The sequence below is a fragment of the Athene noctua genome, chromosome 8 (assembly GCF_965140245.1).
Source record: "Athene noctua chromosome 8, bAthNoc1.hap1.1, whole genome shotgun sequence".
Lineage (NCBI taxonomy): Eukaryota > Metazoa > Chordata > Aves > Strigiformes > Strigidae > Athene > Athene noctua.
Window position 1 is genome coordinate 29,628,851 of NC_134044.1, and position 21,644 is coordinate 29,650,494.

A 21,644-nucleotide genomic window follows, 5' to 3' on the forward strand; every position below is an offset into this window, starting at 1 on the left:
CCGGCCGCCGGAGGACGGAGCGTGCGGGCCCGGGCGCTACCCGACATGCAGCGCGGGGGGCGGCCGATGGCCCCGCCCCGCCCGCCCGCGCGGCGCCCCGCCCCGGCCGGCCCCGCCCCGCCCGCAGGTGGGGGCTCCCGGCACCCCCCGCCGGCACGCGGCCGAGGACGGCCCCGAAGCGCCGCCCCCCCACAGGCCCGGCGCCGCGGCCGAGCCCCGGCAGCGACCGCGCACCCTCGGAACCCGGCGGCCGCGGCCCCGCGCCCGCCTCCGCCAGCGGAGACCCGGCGCTCCGCCGCCTCCCGGGAACGCGCTGCAGGTGAACCGCCAGCGTCGTCCGAAACATCGCCCGCTAAACGCCCCCAAAGCGCATCACACCGCCCAGGGGTGAACAGCTGCGGCGAGCGGGCAAACCCGCCGCCCCGGGCCACGCGGGGTGTCTGTCCGGCGCTCTGCCCCGGGCGTCCGGGGCCGCGTGTGAACAGCCGGGGAACCGCGGCACCGCCGGGCCAGGCCGCGGCGGGGAGCAGCGCGGCCCCACGGCCCTGCCCGCCGCCAGCACCCACGGCGGGGCCGCCCCTGCCGGCGCCGCGGCCCCCGCCCGCCCGCAGGGGCAAGGCTGTCCCATCCCACTCTTCCTGAGGACCCTGCTCCCTCATCCTCTTCTCCCCACCGCCCCCAAAGGCAGCACCACCGACACCGGCCCCACGAACGGCCTGGGCGGTGACGCCGGTCAGCGCGGATGGGACCCGACAGGCGAGGAAAATCGGAAAGCCTTTCACCAGGGACTAAGCGGTTAGAAACGCGAACTACAGGAGGAGTAAAGCACACCTCATACAGATAATAAGATTATAACGGGCACCGCGGTTTCCTTGCCAGGACGCTTCTAATCATGCCCGCGTTTTTAACCCCTGCTAGCAGGAGACAAACAACTGTGTGTAATTACTTGCAAGCCCAAGTTAACAGCTAGGTGTCTTGGTAAATAAACACTGACACTTGTTCGCTTCAGCTGCCCGAAGCTCCAAGGTCAGAGTCATCCCGTGCCACCTGGGGATGCAGCAGCGACTCGGGTCTTGAAAAGCACGTGCCAAGTGCTCGGGCAGACAGACCTGGTTCTCCCGCCCGTGCCACGCTACCCAGCCGCCATGGGCTCGCACCGAGACTCTGGAAAGTGCAGAACAGCACGCCGGGACCTCACACCGCCAGCGGGCCCCCCCGGTGCCCCCGCAGGACGGCTTGGCGGGGGCTGCCCCTGGCAGCAGCCTTTTGGAAGCCTTAACCCTGTCACCCATCCTCCAGCCAAGGTGTACAGCACCCCGTCCTTGTCCTCCACAGACACGGGTAACAGACGCATCCGCCTCCTCCCGCCATCGCCCTGGCACAGCACAAAATGACCGCTTCTGAGTGTTACTTTGCTGTGAACGTTTATGCCCTGCGAGACCCTGAGGAGAGGGCGATGCCAATGAAGGCGTAAGAGCCCTCCAACGAAGCTGCGAAACAGCTCCAGGCGGGGATTTTCTCCCGTTCGTCAGTCTGGTATACGATCCATACCAAGCATTGATTTTTCCGAACACCAAGCAGAGTTAGAGCAGCAATTGATATATTTTACATGCTAAAGCCAAAGCAAGTTAAAGGCCACATTTTCAAAACAAGGTATCTGATTTCACTCTCATTACAAGAGTAGTCACCCCTAACGAGGAGAGATAGATAGCACGAAGTCAACATACAAAATGCAAACAGATGAAAACTATCTTTTGTGCTCACATGCTGTGAAAGGAATAATCTGCCTGGTAAAAAAAAATCACAAAACTATGTTTTATGCCTAGCTTTGTAATAAGTCTTCTGTTTGGAGTCAGACTAGCCACTTACTCGCACCAAAATCCTGCTCCTGTTGAGGTCAGGGACACATCTGTAGCGGCAGTAAACGAGGCTGAGTTTCACCCGTCATCCTTCGGGCTGCCAGCTACAAAAAGAAAAACATTACTCCGAGGAGCTGTGATGCCTCAGAGGTAAATCTTCTGAATATGAAGAAATGCTAGATGTATATTTTGTCTCTACGGTTACTTGACGAAAAATTGTTTTGTCAGAATTTGTTATCTATCTGAAAACACAGCCAAAACCATCAGATTTTAAAATAGCCTTCTAGCAAAAAGACTGACTTCAGACCAGAGGTATATCTTCAGTATCCCCACTGAATAAAGGTGTGAGCATAGAATTAGAATTTTTTTATCTGCATAAACTATTTTCCCCTCATTTTGAAATTCTCTTGTGATATTCCAAGTCAATGAGTCCCCAATAAGCCTCAGATACTAAAACCCCCAGCAGATACATGTGAGTCTCTCTCTGGGCTGTCCCTGATCAGCTAGGAAAGACTGCAGCAAATCCAGTGAGAGGACTGAAAGGGGTTGAGTTGATGTTTGTTTTTCTTTTAAATTCAATTAAAATTAATTTGGGGGCTGACAGTTACCAGGCTCCACCTATCAGGCCATTCAGTACTAAAGGCTGTTCTTAAGCCACAGCTTGTTTTTTGAAGTTCACCTTTTGAAAGTATTTGCTACTTGTCTTGGGACTGCTGCAACATTGGTTTGGACAAAGCACAACCTTGCCTTCACTGATTATTGGGAATATGAGGAAAATGAAGCTAAAAATATTGCAAGCGAGTTAAGAAGGGATTCTCAGAAAAGTCAAAAGAAATAACACTGAGAAGTCATTCCTTAAGAGGGCAAGAGAGATGGCTTAGTTGTCTGCTAAGCTGAGTCAATGAAAACGATTAAGCAGCAGCTTGACAAATCAATGGGAAGGTTATCTGGAAATGCCCAGAGACTGAAACTAACACAGAAAGGACCCTGTGATTAGGGTTTCCAAGTTTTGATTATATATGTTCAATTTTTATTACTTCCCATTACTGCTACGAGCGTTGTACCACCAGGTTAATGACAGGCTTTCCCCCCTCTCCTGGTTGTAGTCTGACACAAACCAGGGTATCCGACAGGAGTGTCCCACGGCCCTGGGAACTGTTCCCGAGGAGCCACTGTTTTCACTCCTCCTGTAACCGGGTTTGCTGGACGTTCCTGTTTTCTCTATCTCAATTCACAGGCGTCTCTCACAAGAAAGATGTACAAAGCTGGATGGGCAAAAAGCATGACACTGAAGAAGAACATGGCAGTGAACAATGCTATTTTTATGCTCAGAGAAAGTGGAAGCTGAAACGCCAATCTCAATGACATGAGAGAACTGTCAGGAAGAACAGATAATTACACAACATGAATCCATCCTCATGACAATGACTCTAATGAGATAGGAAATAGAATAAAATCAATATTCTATTTACATTGACGGTACAGTCTCAAAAGCTGGAAATTGCCAAATGGCTGTCTTTTAAAGAAAGAAATACAAAAATTACCAACTGCCTTACAGTATTTTCAAAACACCTCTGCCAAATTCAAAGATTACCAATAACATATCTCAACATAAAATTTGGAAAAGAGACAGCAATTACTTCATGGCACAATTGAGGGATATAATTATAGCGCTGTCGCAAAATTAACAGAAACAATGAACCAATTAACATCTTGGCCACATAACAGTGAAGGATTGGTTAAAGAAAAATATTCTTTAGTAAACTACTGCCAAACAAACCGACTCGGTCTCGTACTCCAGCCCTACAGCCGCACGACAGCGTGCAAAAGTGAAAAGACCCCCCTCGATTTTGTACTTTCGCATTATGGGGGAACAGGGTGCAAAGGCAGCAGCAGAGAGCAGCCGGCTCCAAGCGGGAATGCCGGGACACTGCGCCCTGCGAGACGGACGTCACAGCCCCCGCAGCCGGTGACTTAAGCAGAGCTTGGTAAAGCCACCAGCAAACATTAGCACTGAACTACTAGGCAAGTCCCACACCAGATTTGCAAAAAAGCTGCCAACACTACTTTTATGACCCAGATATTTTGCATAATATACATAGTTTTAGTAGTCGTAGTACTAGTAGTAGTATTTTAAAGGTTATTTCTGTACTGTTTTAGCTCTGACAGAGTTGCTTGGGAAGGCACTGCAACCTCCCACTGACTTCAGTGGGATTCTTAGGCAGATCCTCATCAGACCTGTTTTTATCTTGAGTGTATTTCACAGTTTCTGAAACCGTTTTAGCAGAAACACCTAACTGCGACGTTACATCTGAATCTAACGCATCCAAGTGCACTCAGTTCATGAAAACCGGATCGATGGAGAAAAGAGGCAACACGTCATAAAGTGCCCCCAGCTGCGCAGTGCAGAAATAAGGGACTTCCTCGAAATCAGTTCTCCAAGATTTACGTCCCTGATCAAACTGTGAACCCACTCCCAACAACAGTGTAATGGCACTGACGTACAAATCCCACAGCTCAATCCTTTCTTTAGATTAATTAATGCTATTTTCAAGTGAGAAAGTTATACTGCAAATTCCATACACCTTCTTTCCTTTAGAGAGTAGATGGTTAATTACAAAAATGGCGGTTACTTCATAAAGTCCAGAAATAGGCCTGTTGAGTTTGGGGTTTTTTAATAACCTATGGTATATATCAGTTTCCGTCTCAAAATCTGGGACTTCAGAGACATGCAGAATTCACATTATCTGACAGCATTAGATGGATGTGTATTTATAAACTAAACCAGGGAAAGGTCAGTGGCTGTCTCCAGACTGGGAAATGTCTATACCAGCTATTATTCTGCTCTTTCAACTTGTCAGCCAGAGACAAAATGGCAGGAAGGACTGCCCTGCATTTAATCCATTTTGCTGTTGATTTATGTATCACAAAGCAGTCACACATCCCTCCACACCACTGAAGTTGCAAATACTGTTTCTGGTATTAAAAACATATCCATACTGTAACTCCTTTACCATAACATTTACATAATATATTTTAGAAATAGGAAGTTCTGTATTATCCAGGCGTAGGGGAATTTCAACCATAAAAGAAGTGACATTTCCCACGCAAGTCTAAAAAGAAGTTGTTTATCTTTAAAAATAGCAGTAATCTGGTGATTTAACTTAAAACTCTGAGAAGTACTTTTTTTTAAAAAAAAGAAAACAAACTGAATTGAAATAACCAAACACTCTTTTATTAAAATCAATGTTATGTGCTTGTTCTAATTAATTTTAAATTTTGTGTTCCTATAGAAAGACATTTGAGAGGCCGTAACACAATAACTATGTGCTCTTCCAGAACATACAGAGCTCGCTCTTAATCAGACCCTTGCAGATTAAAGACATTTTGTTTCATTAACGGCTGACGTACCTAAGCCAAGTGATGCAGGAGAGGAGTGAGATGACCTGTGCCAACGGCATCGCACGGGACGGGTCTCCCACAAACCGGGATCCCCCCGGGGCAGCGCCGGGTGGGCACGCACGGCCGGTCACTCCCCATCGCCCGCCCCACGCTGTGCCCTGCCCCCAGAAAGGCACGGCTCACCCGTTAAAGGGTTCCTACTCTCTCCTCGCTGTGACTTTATAATTCTTGTCACTTTTCCTGCTTGTTTCAGCGGGAGCAGGCCAGAGGTGCCTGTCGATTATGCAGCAGAATGATGTCGATTATGCAGTTACCAAAACCCACCCTGCGTGCAGCAGGTTTGGGGTGTTTTCCTTAAGAATGGAGCCATGCAGCAAACTCGGGACGAGTCCCACAGCTGAGATCCAAAACCGGGAGGGACTTGCAACAGTGGCAAAAAGGACAGCTACACCTCACTGAACAACACTCCCCTACATGTGCGTATATATATAAATTGTTTCATGTATATAAAACATGAGTATTAGCATCATCCATGGTAACAACCACTACAGAAAAAAAGCCACATCCGTGACTCAGCAAGGGAAGCAACTGCTTCCCTCTGACACCAAATTCAGCTGATGCCAATGGTTTCAGGGAGGAGAAGTGACCCAGAGGAGCCCTCACTGGCGAGAGATGCAGCAGACACCCAGGCTAGCCTCTCACACGCCAGGTGCCTTAACACCCATCCACTGTACAGCAAGGGAAAAATACTGGCCGCTTATTACTGCGAAGGCTCTAAATTAAATCTACATGTCACCTCTAGAAAGGTTCCCACTTTTTACAATCAGCTTTACCGTTTTTCACTTCCCTTCCTAAAGCAGCTGCCACGTAGCCGTGGTTGCAAAGGGCGGCTTTTTCCTTCCCTGGAAATGGATCCCAGCAGTGGGTAAAATGAGTCTTGAGAGACCACCTTGGTGAGCATCTGATGGAGTACAGCATACATGTGGTCAGTACTGACATTATTATTAATTTATTAGGAATACTATTTGCTCCAGCCAATGAGCTCCTCCACTTCGCTAACCTGTCCCAGGCCAGGCATCCCCTCCCGCCTTTGCCCTGTCACCAAACTCTAGATTTCAAAGCCCTTGCCCGTTCACACGACGATCGCTTTGTTATGTGAATGATTATGAACGAGGAGCCTGGATGCAGCCGTCACACCTTAGCACAGGGGAAGGCGACCACCGCCGCGGGGCCTGCCGGGGAGGACCGCGGCATCTTCAGCAGAATTCGGTGTGCGGCACCTTCCCCCCAGCTGCCTGCGCCTCGGCGGGCGCGCTCCCAGCGAGGCGAATCAGAAGTTGTAATTATGGGGATTGCTTCATCTTGCATCTGACTTGAGGGCAAACAAAAAGGGACCTGAATACAGATAATGAGGAACAGGTTATACAGAGTTCTGCTTTCGACAGCAAGTCAGAGCTCGGGTTTCGATGGCCTGGTCACTTCAGCTCAGTAATGGTGAGCTGTGGCAGTGCCGTGACAATCACACGCTTCTCGCCAAGGATGAGAAAATTACGTGGGAAGGGGTGAAAATGGGTCGCTGATGCAGCAGGGGCGGAAGGAGAGCCACGGGCAGCGCTCAGCCATCGCCCCGGCACCGCAGCGCAGCAGAGCAGCACCCCGGCACAGCAACTCCAGGAAAGGCCTGGGGGACCCACACCTCTGATATCCACACCAGAGACCCCCAGAGCCGCGAGGCACGGCCAGCTCAGGGCGAGGATGCGACCGCCCGACTCCTGCTCATGTTAACAGGAATCACGAGGCAACGACAGTGCTGGAAAACTGCTCCAGCATCTGTTGCAAGACAGGAGATAAAGCCGGCTGCGTTCCAGTTCAAACCTTTCAGTTTCTCAAAGAATCTCAAATCCAAAATAGAACATTTGCTATGGCTTAATACATGCTGGCCTTACATTTAATTTATATTTATCGTTCATATCCTTCCAGCATAGTAAAAACTTCTAAAACTTATCAGAAAATACAATGAATCTGAAATAACTTCATTATTTATGTAATAAGAACCTAAATCCTAGAGAATGGGGTTTTCTAACTCTCTATGCTCTGCCACCATCCAAGGTATCCAAGATCATCACTATGCACTAATAGAAAAGCAAAATGACTCTTCAGTATACAGCAAAACTAATCAAGTTTAGGAGATACTTTCCTTGCCTTAAAAGAGATCACAGAGATACACATACAGGGCTCAGCAGCACTGAAACACTTATTGATGCCATTAATTCTGCACCGTGAGCAATCTCACCCAAGCTAAATAAATACATGTGTCTTCAGGTACCAAGGAAAAGCTCCCAATTAGTCACCGGTATTAAAAATAACAAAAACTGAATGATGGTGCTTTATTTTAGGAAAGAAATGAAAAATGTCTTTGAGGCCATTTTTTAATCAGTATTTGCTATAATTTATTGTTATGCTTCATCTTGAATCATGATATTTATGTAGCTAGCAATAATCATGAAAAACAGCCCACTAATGGCCCGATTGGAACAGCTTCTTCTGCACAAAGCCTCAGCCAGAAGCAACACCACGGCTGGCGGAGGTGAATTCCGAAGGGGCTTCTGAGCGGGGCCGTTCCCAGCGCGGCGGCTGAGGGGGAGGCCCTGCCGCTGCGCCGTGCCCTGGGTTCAAGGCCAGCCTTCCTCCCCTCCTCCCTCGGGAGCTGCGTTAGGTGATGACTTTCCCTAATGCTCATTTTGTTCACGGATTCCCCGATGTCTGAATGACCCAGCGAGTGTAACGCTGCTTCAGTGCATGCTCAATACACAACTTCTCTCTCATTTTTTGCCTTTTGCTGTGGGTAATACAGATGAACTTCCAGGAGGATGAAAAAGAGGTTTCTGGTTACTCCAGCGCCCAGAAGGCCCTTCCAGAAGGTCCGTGCTCGTACGGGAGGGAGCTGCAACGCGCTGCAGCAGAAACCCCAGCCGTGTCGGCACGGGGCCCTGGGGCACTCCCGCGGCCACGGAGCCAGCACGGCTTCAGGGACAGTCCTGGTGTAACACACAAAGGCACACGAGAGCACCCACAGGCTGTTAGCACCTGAGCTTGATCAACCTGTACTTTTAGAAAAAAAAGCAAGCAGCAGCCTGGCGTGGAAGGTGCAGTGAGTGCGGTGGCTCCTCCTGCATCACCGCAAACAGCAACTACAGGGGGTTTCCCAGCTCGGCCAGTCAGACCTTTAATAATTTTTGTTTCTGGGTTATGGAGTGGGTCATAACCCACTACTTCTTTATTTACGGCTGTTGTACAGCTGACCTATCTGAACTATTTCTGAGGTCCCACCTTCCACAGAACAATCAAGGAACATCTCTGAGGCAGAATGAAGGTGGACCCTTCGTTACCCCCTCGCAGCCCTGTACTCCTCGTGGTCTCACGATGCAATACGTGCCAGATCTCTCTTGTTCCACCAACACACGCCTGCGACTCGCGCCCTCAGCCCGCCCTGGTCTCCAAGGCAGTCTCCTTCCCCAGCAAGAAGTGAACTGTGTCCTTTTTGCTCACTCTGCAGGCAACCTTTTCTAGGCTCAACTGGTGCCAAATCACAGAACACATAACCTTCAAATTCCCATTAATTCTTCCTGCAGAAGAAATGGCCTCTATATATTCATGCAACGTAAAAATGGATCACTTTCTCCAAAATGCCTGCTACACTGAATAAAAACGTTAACGTCTCAAAGGACCACAGGTGTGGACCAAAAATTTGAGACAGTTATTTAAAATTCTCTCAAGCACTCAGGTTATGCCCCTGTCAGAGTTACTTTGAACATTCTTATTTTTTAAACAATCCAAAATAACAACTTGAAGAATGGTGCTATATGAAAACCCAATACAAAACAGGTCCATTTAATGGTGCCACTCATGCACCGAGCGCTCATTCTGCAGCTCCTTGTCTGTTTTCTATCTAGGGAAGAGCTGTGGCAGAGGCCCCCCGTTTCTCGATAAGTCCCTTTTGTCATTAATGCACCTGTGCAAGCTACCCAAACCGAACAACACAAAGAAGGAATTGCAGAAAAAGCTCAGAAGATTACAGTTTTCCTTGTATTCTCAGTCCTGCCTCTAAAAGCCAATTAAAAATACCGAATATGGAAGTTTAAAATTCTAGTCTGACACAAAAAACCATGGAATATTGGGAAAATAGCTTTTGAAAAGATTAAAGAAAAAGCATTTTTTATAAAAATGGTGAATAAAGACAGAACACTTAGAAGTTGTAGAAAACCAACCAAACAAACCCAAAGCAATAATTTTGTCAGTCAAGCAGAAAAATGAGTGAAAGAAGTTCAAATTCTTGTATTTTAGTTGCCACCGTTAGCTGTATTTAATTAGAAGAATTGAACAGAGCTGCATCTACTTTTCACAAAAAATCACATCATTAAAGATTTATTTGTGGAATATATTTGCACATAAATACAGGAGCTTAATAAAATGCTGATAAGCAGCAAGCAAGATATTTTCCCAGGGACTTTCTTCTAAGCAGTCTGCAAAGCTAAGTCATAGCAGCAAGTGCCTGCGCTCCCAGAAGAACATTTTTAACCGGTACACATCAAAAAGCTGAAAAGCACATAATTACATTATCAGTATCACAGACTCCCTACCTTTGATTTTTCACTGCTTGTTAAGGAAGTCTCAAAGTCAGTTTAAGTTTTGTCTGTGTATCGAGCACTGAAGGATTCCTGTGTAAAATTACATATGGAAAGGATTTCACTGAAAACCAAGAGTGATCATCCGGAGCCAAGAATGCTGCCCAGGCTCTAATAAAGTCTTCCAAACACGAGGAGAAACATTTTTTGTTTGGATTTTTTTTTTTTCCTCCAAGCTTCAGAGAGTCACAGAAAAAAACCACCAGCGTTTATTTCTCACACATAAATCATGCTGTGTTTATCAGTACGCGCAGCTGACAGGACCCCTCTCCCATGGAAACCAGATGGCACAAGCCACACCGAAATAGCCGGTGTTAGCTGGGGCGGCGAGCCCCGACCCCCGGGATCGGCGAGGAGGAGGAGGAGGAGGAGGAAGGGCGGCAGCTTGGCACAGCCAGCCCCCGAGGAGCAGCCGCCATCCCGCCCGCGCCTCCGCCAGCAGCCTCGGCAGATGTGGGAGCACCGGCTCCCGGCGCCTGCGCGCACAGAGACGCGTCTTTTCTACCGTGAATCCAGGCCTAATTGCCGCTGCCTCCAGCTTGGCAACCTGCTCGGAAAACTTGACACATCTGCCTGGTTCGGCGAGCTCCCGGAGCCCGCACGCTCCTCCACGGTGCTGCCGGGGAGCGCGGAGTTTAAAGGCTCGAGACCTCGGGTCCATCTAGACCCAATAAATGCGGCAAACTTCACTTTCTCCTACAGCAATTTACTTGGGTTTAACAGAAAAGCTTATCTCCTCGAACGCTGCGTATGTGTCCCTGCAGCCACGAGAACGTTCCCGTGACGCAGGGAGCAAGGGGCTGCTGAGGGGAGCGTGGAGGGCCCTGCTCTCCCTTTTTTAGAAGGAAAAATTCCCATTAACTTCTCTGGAAGCAGGATTGGGCCCAGCGCCCACACATGCTCCGGGTTCCCGAGCCCTTACTCACCGCTCGCAGTGGGACTCGCAGCGCGGCAGGAATGCGCCCGGGCTCCGGCCCCGCTCCGCTCCCCGCTCCGCGCCCCAGCCGGGCAGCACCTGGGCGCGTGGCGCTGGCTCCACGGCACACGGCGCCCGGGCCCCGCCGGGGAATGGGGGTCCCTGCAGCTCAGCTCCCGGGGCACGCTCTCCAGGCCAGCCTCAACCTACAGCCACCCAAGGCCGGAGGTGTTATTTGTAACGCTTTTGACATTTTGCTTTTCTCTCCCAAATAATACCTGCTCCGAGTTCAAGCCCAAGGCATATTTTGCCATGCCAGATGATCTGCGACCGTCTCATGACTTATTACATTGTTATCATCACTAAGCTTAGCAAACAGGGCTGCTAAGTCTATTAATCTTCTGAAACACGGAGTCTGAAACCGTAGAAACAAAACATCTCACTACAAGATACATAAAATGTGGTATAGCAAGATAAGGGGGAAATTCAGTGCACACTGGTAATTTTTTTCCTGAGCCACTGCAAGCAAGACTGACGCACTTTTGTAAGAACCAACCCTGAATGTAACATTACCGACAAGTACGTAAGTGAAAAAAAATCCCTTTTACAACAGCAGCCTCCCCCGGGGCAGACAGTAAGGTACGCTTCCAAGAGGAAAACCTGGACTGTATGCAGAAGTTTAAACTGCCACCTGTAAATTCAAGGAAAGAAGGGATAAATGGGCCAAATACAGCTGGGCTAGCAATGGAGGGCTGTGTGAAAGCTCACTTTTCAAATTGTCAAATGACTAGACATATTTTAACCTGGCTAGTCCTTATTTCTTTTTATTGTACTGAAATTCATTCCGATTCAGCCACCAACATACAGCCTGCATATTTATGTCCCAAAATATTTTTCTATGAAAACAAATATTTGGCATATTTGCCAAAAGCATAAGGTCCTAAGAGCAACACAGGCAGTTGCACACTTTCTGACAGCGCTCAAATAAGGGCTGGAAGTTGTTTCTCCCCGAGACGTCTTGCCAGCAGCTCCCGGCGGTAGCAGGGCTGCAGCAGGACAGATGGAGGCGGGGGGCTGAGCTGGCACCCGGGCTGGGGAGCACCGCCCGCACCCCCGCGCCGGGTTAACACTGATGAGACGCTTGGCTGATGGAAATGGTAATCTGGCTGCACAGAACTCACGGCCGATTGTGGTTTAGTCAGCCCTGGCTTCCTCAGCTTTCCTGTGCAATCTTTTTACCTTTTAAACTGCTGCTGCTATTTCTAATTAATACGAAATAGCAATTAACCCAGTGAAAATTCAAGCTGCATTTAGTGAGAACTTGTTAGACTTTAGTGAAGACAGATTTTAATTGACGGCAAACTCTGACTTCTTCTTTACAGTACATGAAAACAGAGTTTTCCCAGCTACCTAAAATATTTTGGATAAAAATATTCTTTTATAACAACACAGCATACGCACATAATTTGAAACAGGGACTATTTCACAGGGTAGTAGCTGAGAGCAAGTAGACATTTTAAAAAAATAATGGATCCCAGAAGAAAAGCAATTCTCCTGGAACATCGCTGGATTTCATCCTGAGGCCAGCCTGCATCAAACCCTCCCAGAGCCCTCGAACAGCCTCGTGTGCTCGACCCGCACCAGCTCAGTGCTGCTGCTCTCGCTCTCCTGTTGCTTCCAGAGGCTATGGAAGAAATTTCAGATCAGCCACAGAGCAGGGAAATTTACTGCTGGTTCAGAATGCACACAACATTGGTCACTGGCTTCAGTCTCCAAGCAAAGCAAGGACCGAGACGTTCACCCTGCACAAACTGCTGAAGGTGGAATGGGAAGGGGTCACACCGACTGCTCGTGTGACCGTCCTCACCGGGAGCCACGCTCCATTATAAAATGCCATATGCAAAACCTCCACCTCTCAACTCCATGTTAAATGTGTATTTTGTTACCTTGGGACGTATTCAAGTTCCATCACAACTGTGACACACCGTTTAAATGGTCCCTTCTCCTTCCTTGCTGCGAACTCTCATTGACACTAACGGGAATTACAACTGCACATATTCACGGCAGAACAGACTCCAAATGTCACCGAGGATAGCAATAAAAAAACATGCACATGTTTATCCTTTCGGTAAATAATTAGGGGGTAGTAGGAAGGAAATGTTGTTTACTTTGCTGCATTACTTGGGAAACTAAGTTTACAATATAGAATTGTTAATAGAATAAAATAAAAAATAATCATCCTAGGCAACTGCTCTAATCCCCAAGGAACACCAACGGCGGAGACCACCAGGCGTGCAGGCACGGGAAAGCCTGGAGGCTCTGCCCGCCCCGGCCGGGGACAGCAGCGCGGAGCTGAGGGCAGGAGTCCCTCAGGAAACCTTCCATCGAACCCAGTCAGGCCCCGCGCCTCACAGCTGCCCGGCTGCAAAGCACATTCACCAAAGCCCTGGACCTACCCACCCGAGCTCTGCTCGCGCTCCGACACAGCGCCGAGCTCTCTGGCAGCACCCGCACGTTTGGGTGCAGGATTATTCTGCCACCCCTTACAAACGAAGGACAGTACAAAACCGGATTATTTCAGGCAACACCTGACCACTGACATCAGTGCCCTTCCTTGTTCATACTGGAAAACGGTCATAAAAATATATAAAACACAACCACAGTAAAACTCCTTCTGGACAGGAGTAGTTGCAGGGATTTTTTGATAAATACTCAGTTACAGAAGTCATCCTCTGCATGGACAAACATCATAAAAATATGACAACAAAAGGGAAGAGAACTTTTTTTTGTAGTTTTATCTTAATGAGCTGATCTTTAACAGCAAAATCACCTCGTCATAGCATTTGCATTTAAACTGTGCATGAGGCAAAGCAAAACACATATTAAGCCTTTGAAAGTAATGAACAGTTACTGCAAGGCGTCTTTTATAATCCAACACGTGTGACTTCCTCAGTGTTAGCGCTGTTCAAAAAATGATGCTCACAGTTTATACACGCGGTTCCTAAGTAGCAATCATCCTCTATTCTGGACATCAAGAGGTGCTGAGGCTCATCCTTCTAATTACAGGCATTCCTCTGTCGTTACCACCTCCACATTAAATCTGAAGCAGCAGAATAAAACAAGTACTTAAAGGAAATAAAAGCAGAGAGGAAAGTCTATGTTTTAATCTGAACTGGCCGTGAGATCATCTACACCACAGGTATAAGGACCTCTGCTGCAGCCACTTAACCCGCCCCGGACAACACGGTGAAAACCACGCAGCTTTAACGGTCTGTCTCCCCCGGGCAAGCAAAATAAAGACCCTTTGGACTGAGGTTTGTTTTAGCTGTTCGGTGCGATGCATCCCCATCTCCAGGACTTCACGTTTATTTTCCAGTTTCCACTGTACATGGGCTCTAAGTTCAGGGAAGTCAGGTTTGGCCCCGATGCAGGGATGCAAAGCGATGCAGCTCGGACACTGCGCAAAGGCCACAGAACAGCACATTCACCTCTAAAAATCCCGTGGAGGACAGACTGCAGTGAATGACATTACAGATCCTTCCCAGTAGTATCTTCCCTGCTCATGGAATTTTGGAAAGTAGCATTTTCAGTGCTCCCAAGACATGCAAACTGGACAGGCACCAGAAAGCTCCATGCAAAACAGGTTTTAAAAGAAAGCAACAGCAGCACCTGCTACTTTCAGATGCTTGTCAGTGTGTGGTGTTTGTCATGGAGGTGTCTAAAAATGTTACTTCACTCAATGCTCGGCCTCACTATAGGAAGCTGAACAAACTCAGTAATTATTACCTGGTAATACTAGAAAAGGATGAGCAGCATCTGAGACTTAGTGAAGCAACAAAGTAGTAGAATTGAAAGGTGGAGTAATGCAAAACAAAACTGACCTTTCTCCAAAACTGGAAATGAATGTCTACATGTAAGGTCTGAAGCAGCTTGGTTCACACTTACTTATTTCTGATTATACTGTTGAACTTCCCAAAGGAGAGTGAGCCAAGAGCTAGTCTAAAGTAAAATCAGAAAAAAAACTCTGAAATTTTTACAAGCCACCACCAGCTGCAGCGGAGGGCTGTGTGCTCAGCGCGGGGCTGCAGCCTTCCCGAGGCGCCCGTGCCGCGGCTGCTGCCATGCCCAGGCACCCCAGGAGCCTGCACGGCACCCTACCCATCCCCCGTGCCAGTACCTTTCCTAGGATGATGCTTTCGCCATCTCCTAAATCTCACCGGAGGAACTGGGCTGAAGGCCCTCGCAGCACCCTACACCGAGTACTGTGTGGTACTTCACTTCAGCGGGTCAGTGAAAGAACAGCTTCAGGGCCCGGCCCGCCTCCGGAGCGACCTCTGCGGAAAGGCTGTTCGGAATTATGACTACTGCCACAAATAGACAATCACATCCCAGAGAAATTTTAAATGAAAATTCTCTGCTTCCACTAATTAAACTGTTTCGTTGATACTCCTGAAGACAGATACCATGCGTTGCCTTGTTAACCCACCAGATCTAAAACTCCACGTCGCCTGCCACGGGGTGAAGAACGTGGGGCGGCGTCTGCGCGGAGGGTGCGAGCCGCACGCAGGGCTCGGATCCGCGGCCGCTCTCCCGCGTCTGCAGGACGGCTTTCAGCCCAGAAAAACACGAAGCTCGTGCCTAGGCGGCACGTGGCACAGCTGTGCTTCACACCACTTCTGAGAGGACGAGCATAAAGGAGGATTTTGTGAGTAAATGAACAGAAATGACAAAGGCGGGCTGTTCCCACCGCGGGGAACGCCGGCGCCGGGCGGGGGATGTATGGAGACCATACCCTCCGCTGCAGCCGAGGGGAGTTCTCACGGGGCAGCTTTGACACTGCTTCCTCACTCAAGTGAATTACAAATTGCTCACATAATGCCCCAATTTTGCCTGTTGATTCAACTGCCTTGTAATACAACAAAGCATCCTTGGACTCAGACCCTTTCCTGCCATTCAAACTAAATTTAATCCACTGACGGCTTTAAGGAAATGCGACAACAAATATGCCCTGTCACTTTCTCATGTATCAGATTAAGAAATCTTGTTGCCTGTGTATCTTTGCTCAGTAGCCCGAGTAAATAACAACTGCACAATCCTGTACTTTTAGGTGTCACATAAACTAGGCAGACTCCACAATTTCTGTTAAATCATACGTACAACGTACAGAGTAGTAACTTTTCAAAATTTTCAAGTCTGGAAGCTAACTGGTTATGAAACTTAGAATGCTCGGTCATCACCATCGCTTTTATTTAAATACCTTTTGTTTCAACTACGCCTGGAGAGGTTTTGTAGCTCGGAAGCCCAGCCTGTAAATCCAGGAAAGTCCAAATCCATTTTACAATGCTCTAGTCTACAGGGGCTGAGGAAAGTAGTGACACAGGCCTCACAAAATTTAAATTGCAGAAGCACATGCTGCGACCGCAGAGCTCAGCTCGGCGCGCACCCAGCATCCCCGTCCCCCAAAGACGGGCTGTCGGGGTGCCCCGCTCCCCAAACACCCCGCGGGCAGCGCCCAGCTCGGCCCGCACCGCCCGCGAGCACAGACCCCCGACACCCAGCCCTGCTCCGTCTCAGCCTTCCACACACAGCAGTTCAGTCACCCGCTTCAGTGAACCCAAGGACGCCAAGCCTTTAATTTCTTTTTTACCTACTTTAAGTTGTCATAATATTGTTTTACGTCAGGGTCGGCACCAGGCGGGAGCAGACAGCCCGGCGGCAGCCAGGATCCACCGCAGCCTCCGAGTGCCGACCTCAGGCTTTCGCCCTCCAACCTCCCCTGCAGCGGCAAGTGCCATCAGCTAATTAGTCACGATGCAAATTATTTCCTTGTTGTCACTTTGGATCGCGTTGTCATTCCATCAGAACCTTTTTTCCGTACTTAGAGAAGATATAGTCCATTTTTTCAATTTTGTTATTCATTACTCACAGCCCTCTCTCCTGTCCATTACGTCCCTTCGTTAAACCCACTCTCACACCTTCACCATCTCTACTTTGTCACCTGTGTCCTTGTGGCAGTGCCACGTTTTGCAGCATGTATTCCCCTCCAAAGAAAATGAGCAAAATCGATAATTACTTTCTAAACGAACCATGCGTTTTTCTAAAATAACCATTTTATGCAGATGACATCCCTGCGTTTTTCTCTTCCGCTATACTAAGATCTTAACAAACTGACTTGCTCGCAGTAACAAGGTGCAAAACAAAGTTCTGAATCGAAGAACTTCCTCTAAAAAAAAAAAAACAAAACCCAAAACAAACAAAAAAAAAAAGAAAAAAGAAAAAAGAGAAAGCTCCATTTCCACGCAGTTAATCTAGAAACTCCCGAGGGGCCGGGCAGCACGGCGAGTGCGCATCAGGCAGGATTTCTGCTCGGCACCGCGATGGGCGCGCACCCGGCTGGCGAGTCCCTCTGAAGTTACCGTCTTCTCCAAACAAAAATTAAAAAAAAGAAAAATTCTCACCTCAACCACTACGCTTTTTTTTTTTTTTCCGGCGCACCCCCATCTCCCGGCCCCCGGGGCGGGCAGCCCCGGCACAGCGGCCCGAGCCCCGCCCGGCCCCGGGGCGGCCTCAGCCCCCGGCCCCGGGCCGGGCCCCCCCGGCCCCGTTCCCCCTTAGGCCGCCGCCCGGGGGAGGCCGCGGGGCCGGGCCGGGCCGGGGGAGGCCGCGGGGCCGGGCAGCGGCCCCCCGGGCACCTGCAGCCGCCCCCCCGGCACTCACCTCTGGCCGGCCCGCGGGGCGGGCGGGCGGCCCTGCCCGGGCACGGCGGTGGCGGCCCGGCCCGGTCAGCGGCTCATGCTGACAGCGCGGCGGGCGGGAGGCGGCGGCAGCGGCCCGGGCTCCCCGCGCCGGCCCCGGCTTCCGCCGCCGCCTCCCGCCCCGCCCGGAAGCGCGGCCCCGCCGGCGGCCCCGGGCCCAGGCCCCAGGCCCCGCTTACCTAAGCCAGGCGCAGGCTCCGCGGTGCGGGCGACACAAAACCGAGGGAAAGGTGACGAGCGGAGGCGTCGCGGGCTGCCCTCCCCCGGGGACTCGCCTCCCTCATCCTCCCCGCGGCGGCGCGGCCCGGCGCCTCATGAGTCACGGTGCCCGAGCCCCAGCACACGTGCCCGGCCCCGCCGCCGCCTCCGGTTTCGGAGGAAAGGAGGAAAAAAAAAAAAAAAAAAAAAGCAAAGCCAAGCGCGGGGGGGGAGGGAAGCGAGTGGAAAATGTCTCTGGCGAAACAGCTCAGCCGGGGCCCGCGCCGCGAGGCCCTGAGCGCGGGCGTCCTCAAACCGTGTTATCCATCCTAATGCGATTTTCCAGTCCCTCCCCCCCTAAAAAAATGCTTTTCCTCTAACGAGGCAACAGCTCTGATCTTCCTTCCAGAGCGGGCACAAAGACCGCCTTTCCTCCCGGTTCCCGCTCACTCTCTGTGTGGCGACTCGAGCGTCTCCCGAACGGGGGGGGGTTTAACCCGCGTGGTCCCCACGAGGCCGGCCCGGAGCCCGACGGGGACCGGGGGGCTGCGCTGGCTGTCGGGGCTCCCCGGGGCACCCGCACCAGGGCGAGGGGCCAGCACCCACTCCCGCGGTGGCCGGGCACGGCCCGAGCCCACGAGAGGGTGCCCATCCCCACGGCGCCCATCCCCGAGGCGTCGGTACGGCCGCAGCGGTGACGCCGACGGGAGCCACGAGGCAAAGGGAGCTGCCACGGCACAGAGGGGTCAGACGTCGCCTCAGCGCCGCCCCGTGCGGGACCCTCGCGTCTGGGGCCGCGCAAAGGGATCTTGACAACGTGGCACTAACCTGCGGGAGAGAAAAGGAGAAGGACGTATGCGTAAAAATGCCTAAATACACCTAAATACACCTAAATAGGCCAGGGGCTGCGGGGGGACACGCAGGGTCCGGCCCCACTGGGATGTGGGAAGCAGGATGGGAGCTCCAGGAACAGTGTGGGGGGTGAAATGATGGAAAGAACTGGAAGGACCCTGCCAACGCCAAGACCGGAGGAAGCACAGCAATGATCGTCCAAAATTTAAGGAGACTATAAAGAGCAGGGAACAATCTTGTCTCTGTATTTATGTGGTGAGGACAAGAAGATGGGCTTAAACTGCAGGGAGAGAGATTCAGGCTGGACTTAGAGGAAAAAAAAGGACGGACAAGGGTACTAAATCAAGGTTAGATACTTGTCTGGAGGAGTGATTTAGGTACACTCCATCCTGCCTGGGGCAAAGGAATGGATTAAGTGACCTTTTGTGGTCCCTTTTCTAGCTCTTTCTTCCTCTGACCCTGCCGAGGTTTACTCTTTTTGATCTATACTTCTTTTTTAGTGTGCAGTCTGTTCCATCCCTGAGGCTCACAATATACCTCTTACATTGTTAATTCTTTTTTTTTTTTTTTCTGCCATTTGCCGTGAAAGAGTCCTGTGCCTTTGAAAACTATGTTTTTCAGTTCTCTATATTTTACCATTTCAATAAAACCAGTGGCAGGGTTCTCTGGCTTCGTCTTTTGATATCAAAGCAGCAGTTGTGTCTTAGCCAAGCTCACACCCAAACCCTACAAATATTTGCACTGATTCCAGGAGACATTTTACTTAGTATTTTTTCCATGTCGTATGAAGCAACGGTTTGTTGATAAGGCTGAGTATATTTCAATACATATACACATACGTTTTAAAAAAAAAAATCAATTATTCCCTTTTCCCTTAAACTTTTATTTTCTGTTTTCTCCCATAGGGAACAATTCAGAGAACTGTCACCTTATGTCTAGGGCACCAACAGTTTCTGTTCCGCCTTGGTCCCTGTTACCAAGCGTAACGGCAGGCCAGTTACTCAAGACAAGGAAATCCCTCCTTCCCCCTCGGCGCAGGCTCTGCCCCAGCAGCTCCCGCGGGCGCCAAAGCCCGGGCTGATGCCCGGCCCCCAGCTCGTGGGCATCTCGGCGGCAGGTTGCCGGATGACCAGCACAGCTAGCCACGGCCGCCAGCACCGTGCCCCCGCTGCTCGGCAGGAACGACGAGAGCAGAGGGAGCCCCCACAGAGGCTTTAATGGCCCTTCGGGCTGGAGACAGTTATAAAATGGATGTCAGACACTCACAGCTCCGCCCTCATAGAGCTTCCTCGCTTTGGTTAAGAAAATTAAGAACCATCGAATAAATGAGTTATGTATCTCCAGTATCAGGAGCGTAACTTACTCGTGTTAAACATCTCTACCAACACAGACACCTTGTTGCAACTTTATTTTTTCTATCAAACACACTGGAGGGTATAGGCCTGCTAGAACTTTCTCTTTCCATCTTCTCCCTCTTGTGCCTCTCTCTTCCCCCCAGATCTTGTAACTGTGTTTATAACTCTGAGCATCACTTGTTACCCATACCCAGTTGTTTGGAATACATTTATTTTTACTTTATAAATAAATATTAAAAAAAGAGTGCTAAAATGGCATCTCCACTGCAATTGAATGCTACTTTTATTCATTTATAGATACTGAGCTTCTGTGGACTTCTGAAATTTCAAACAATCACTCAGAATTACATCTGTCACATCCTTCAGTCTGTAACAGAATAAGCCAAACCAATTTGCTGTTTGCTTTGAAATTTATTAGGCTTGGAGACTAGAATAAACTTGCCTTTAAATTTGCCTTTTCCCCTGATCTGTACTCGGGGCTGAACTAAGCAGAGTTATGTTTTGTGAAATGAGGTGATAACTGCTTTTCAGCTTTAATGAATAATTCCTCACTTTACTTTGGGAGACAAATAACGTTACTTGCTCAAGAGATCTGAACTCCAGCTGTTTCCTTCTTAAGGCGTTTTGTTCTATTATATTAGCCTGGCATGAATATAATTAACTTTTCTTTCTGTGTGCTCTAATCACACCCTGCAACAGACCCTGCAGCACTTCTGAACCCGCAGCGAGAGGTGGGAGGCCTTGAGCATCCCCCCTCGAGAGCTGCCCAGACCGAGCAGCCTCAGGGAGCACCCGAGCGCCTGAGGAAGCTTTCTGATATTTTCTGCTTATCTTTTTTGGCATTTTATAGAAACTAGAGACTGAAAGGACATAAAGAAACATTCATTTTTCTTTCAGAAAAACATGCCATGAATTTACACTTCTGTTTCAAAGAAGCTTAATTCAGATCAGTAAAAAATTCATGACGATTGGTATCCCATCGTATCTGTATATTTGCCTGACTTACATGGCTTTGCCTGTCATTATGTAAAGCAGCAGCGGTACAGATGCACTGCTCAGATAACTTCAGCATTGGTTGCACACGCCTTGATAGTCTCTGGGAATGAACATTGTAATGGATCATTTGTTGCTCTTCCTGTTTCTGTTCTATCACAAAGAAATACGTGAGGCCGTTTCCTCTCCCTTTGCTTACATCAGCACGCTGGGTATTTTCAAGGCAGTTGTTCTGCTCACAACATTTTGTGCACAAACTCCTCACTGCCCAGATTTCTTCTAGTTTCAGTAGGACAGTGTCCGCACTGATCTTTTCTACACGCAGAGCTAACTTTAAAAAATAACTGGTATCTGCACTGTGCCCTCGTCCTGCCTCGGCAGCAGCCGCAGAGCGGGTACGTGGGTGCCGAGACGCCCGCGGGCGCACCGCTGGAGTGGCGGCTCCCTCCCCAGCCCCCTGCCCCTGGTTGAGAGGCCTTGCTCCGCAGCCCTTATCTGGTGGCACTGGTAATTAGGTTTATTTAGTTTCCTTTTCCCGGCGTCTTTTTTCACATGTCAGCACACCTGATGGGCTGCCTGCTGGGCTTGGTGCTTGCTGCCTGTGCTGACAGCAGCCCTGCCAACCTCCC

General features: G+C 49.7%; 1 protein-coding gene across 8 annotated transcripts in view; it reads right to left on the reverse strand.

Annotated features, from left to right (window-relative positions):
* The window catches only part of MBNL1 (muscleblind like splicing regulator 1), a 93,538-nt gene extending 75,545 nt beyond the window's left edge, over positions 1-17,993 (reverse strand). For 6 of the 8 annotated variants that reach the window (XM_074912018.1, XM_074912016.1, XM_074912015.1 and 3 more), the window contains exon 1: positions 17,580-17,707. The gene's annotated coding sequence lies outside the window, so the exon portion shown is untranslated. Of the gene's footprint in view, positions 1-17,579; positions 17,708-17,796 lie in introns of those variants that run through there. The other 2 variants (XM_074912019.1, XM_074912020.1) reach the window with 2 other exon arrangements.
* Between the last annotated feature and the right edge of the window lie 3,651 nt (positions 17,994-21,644).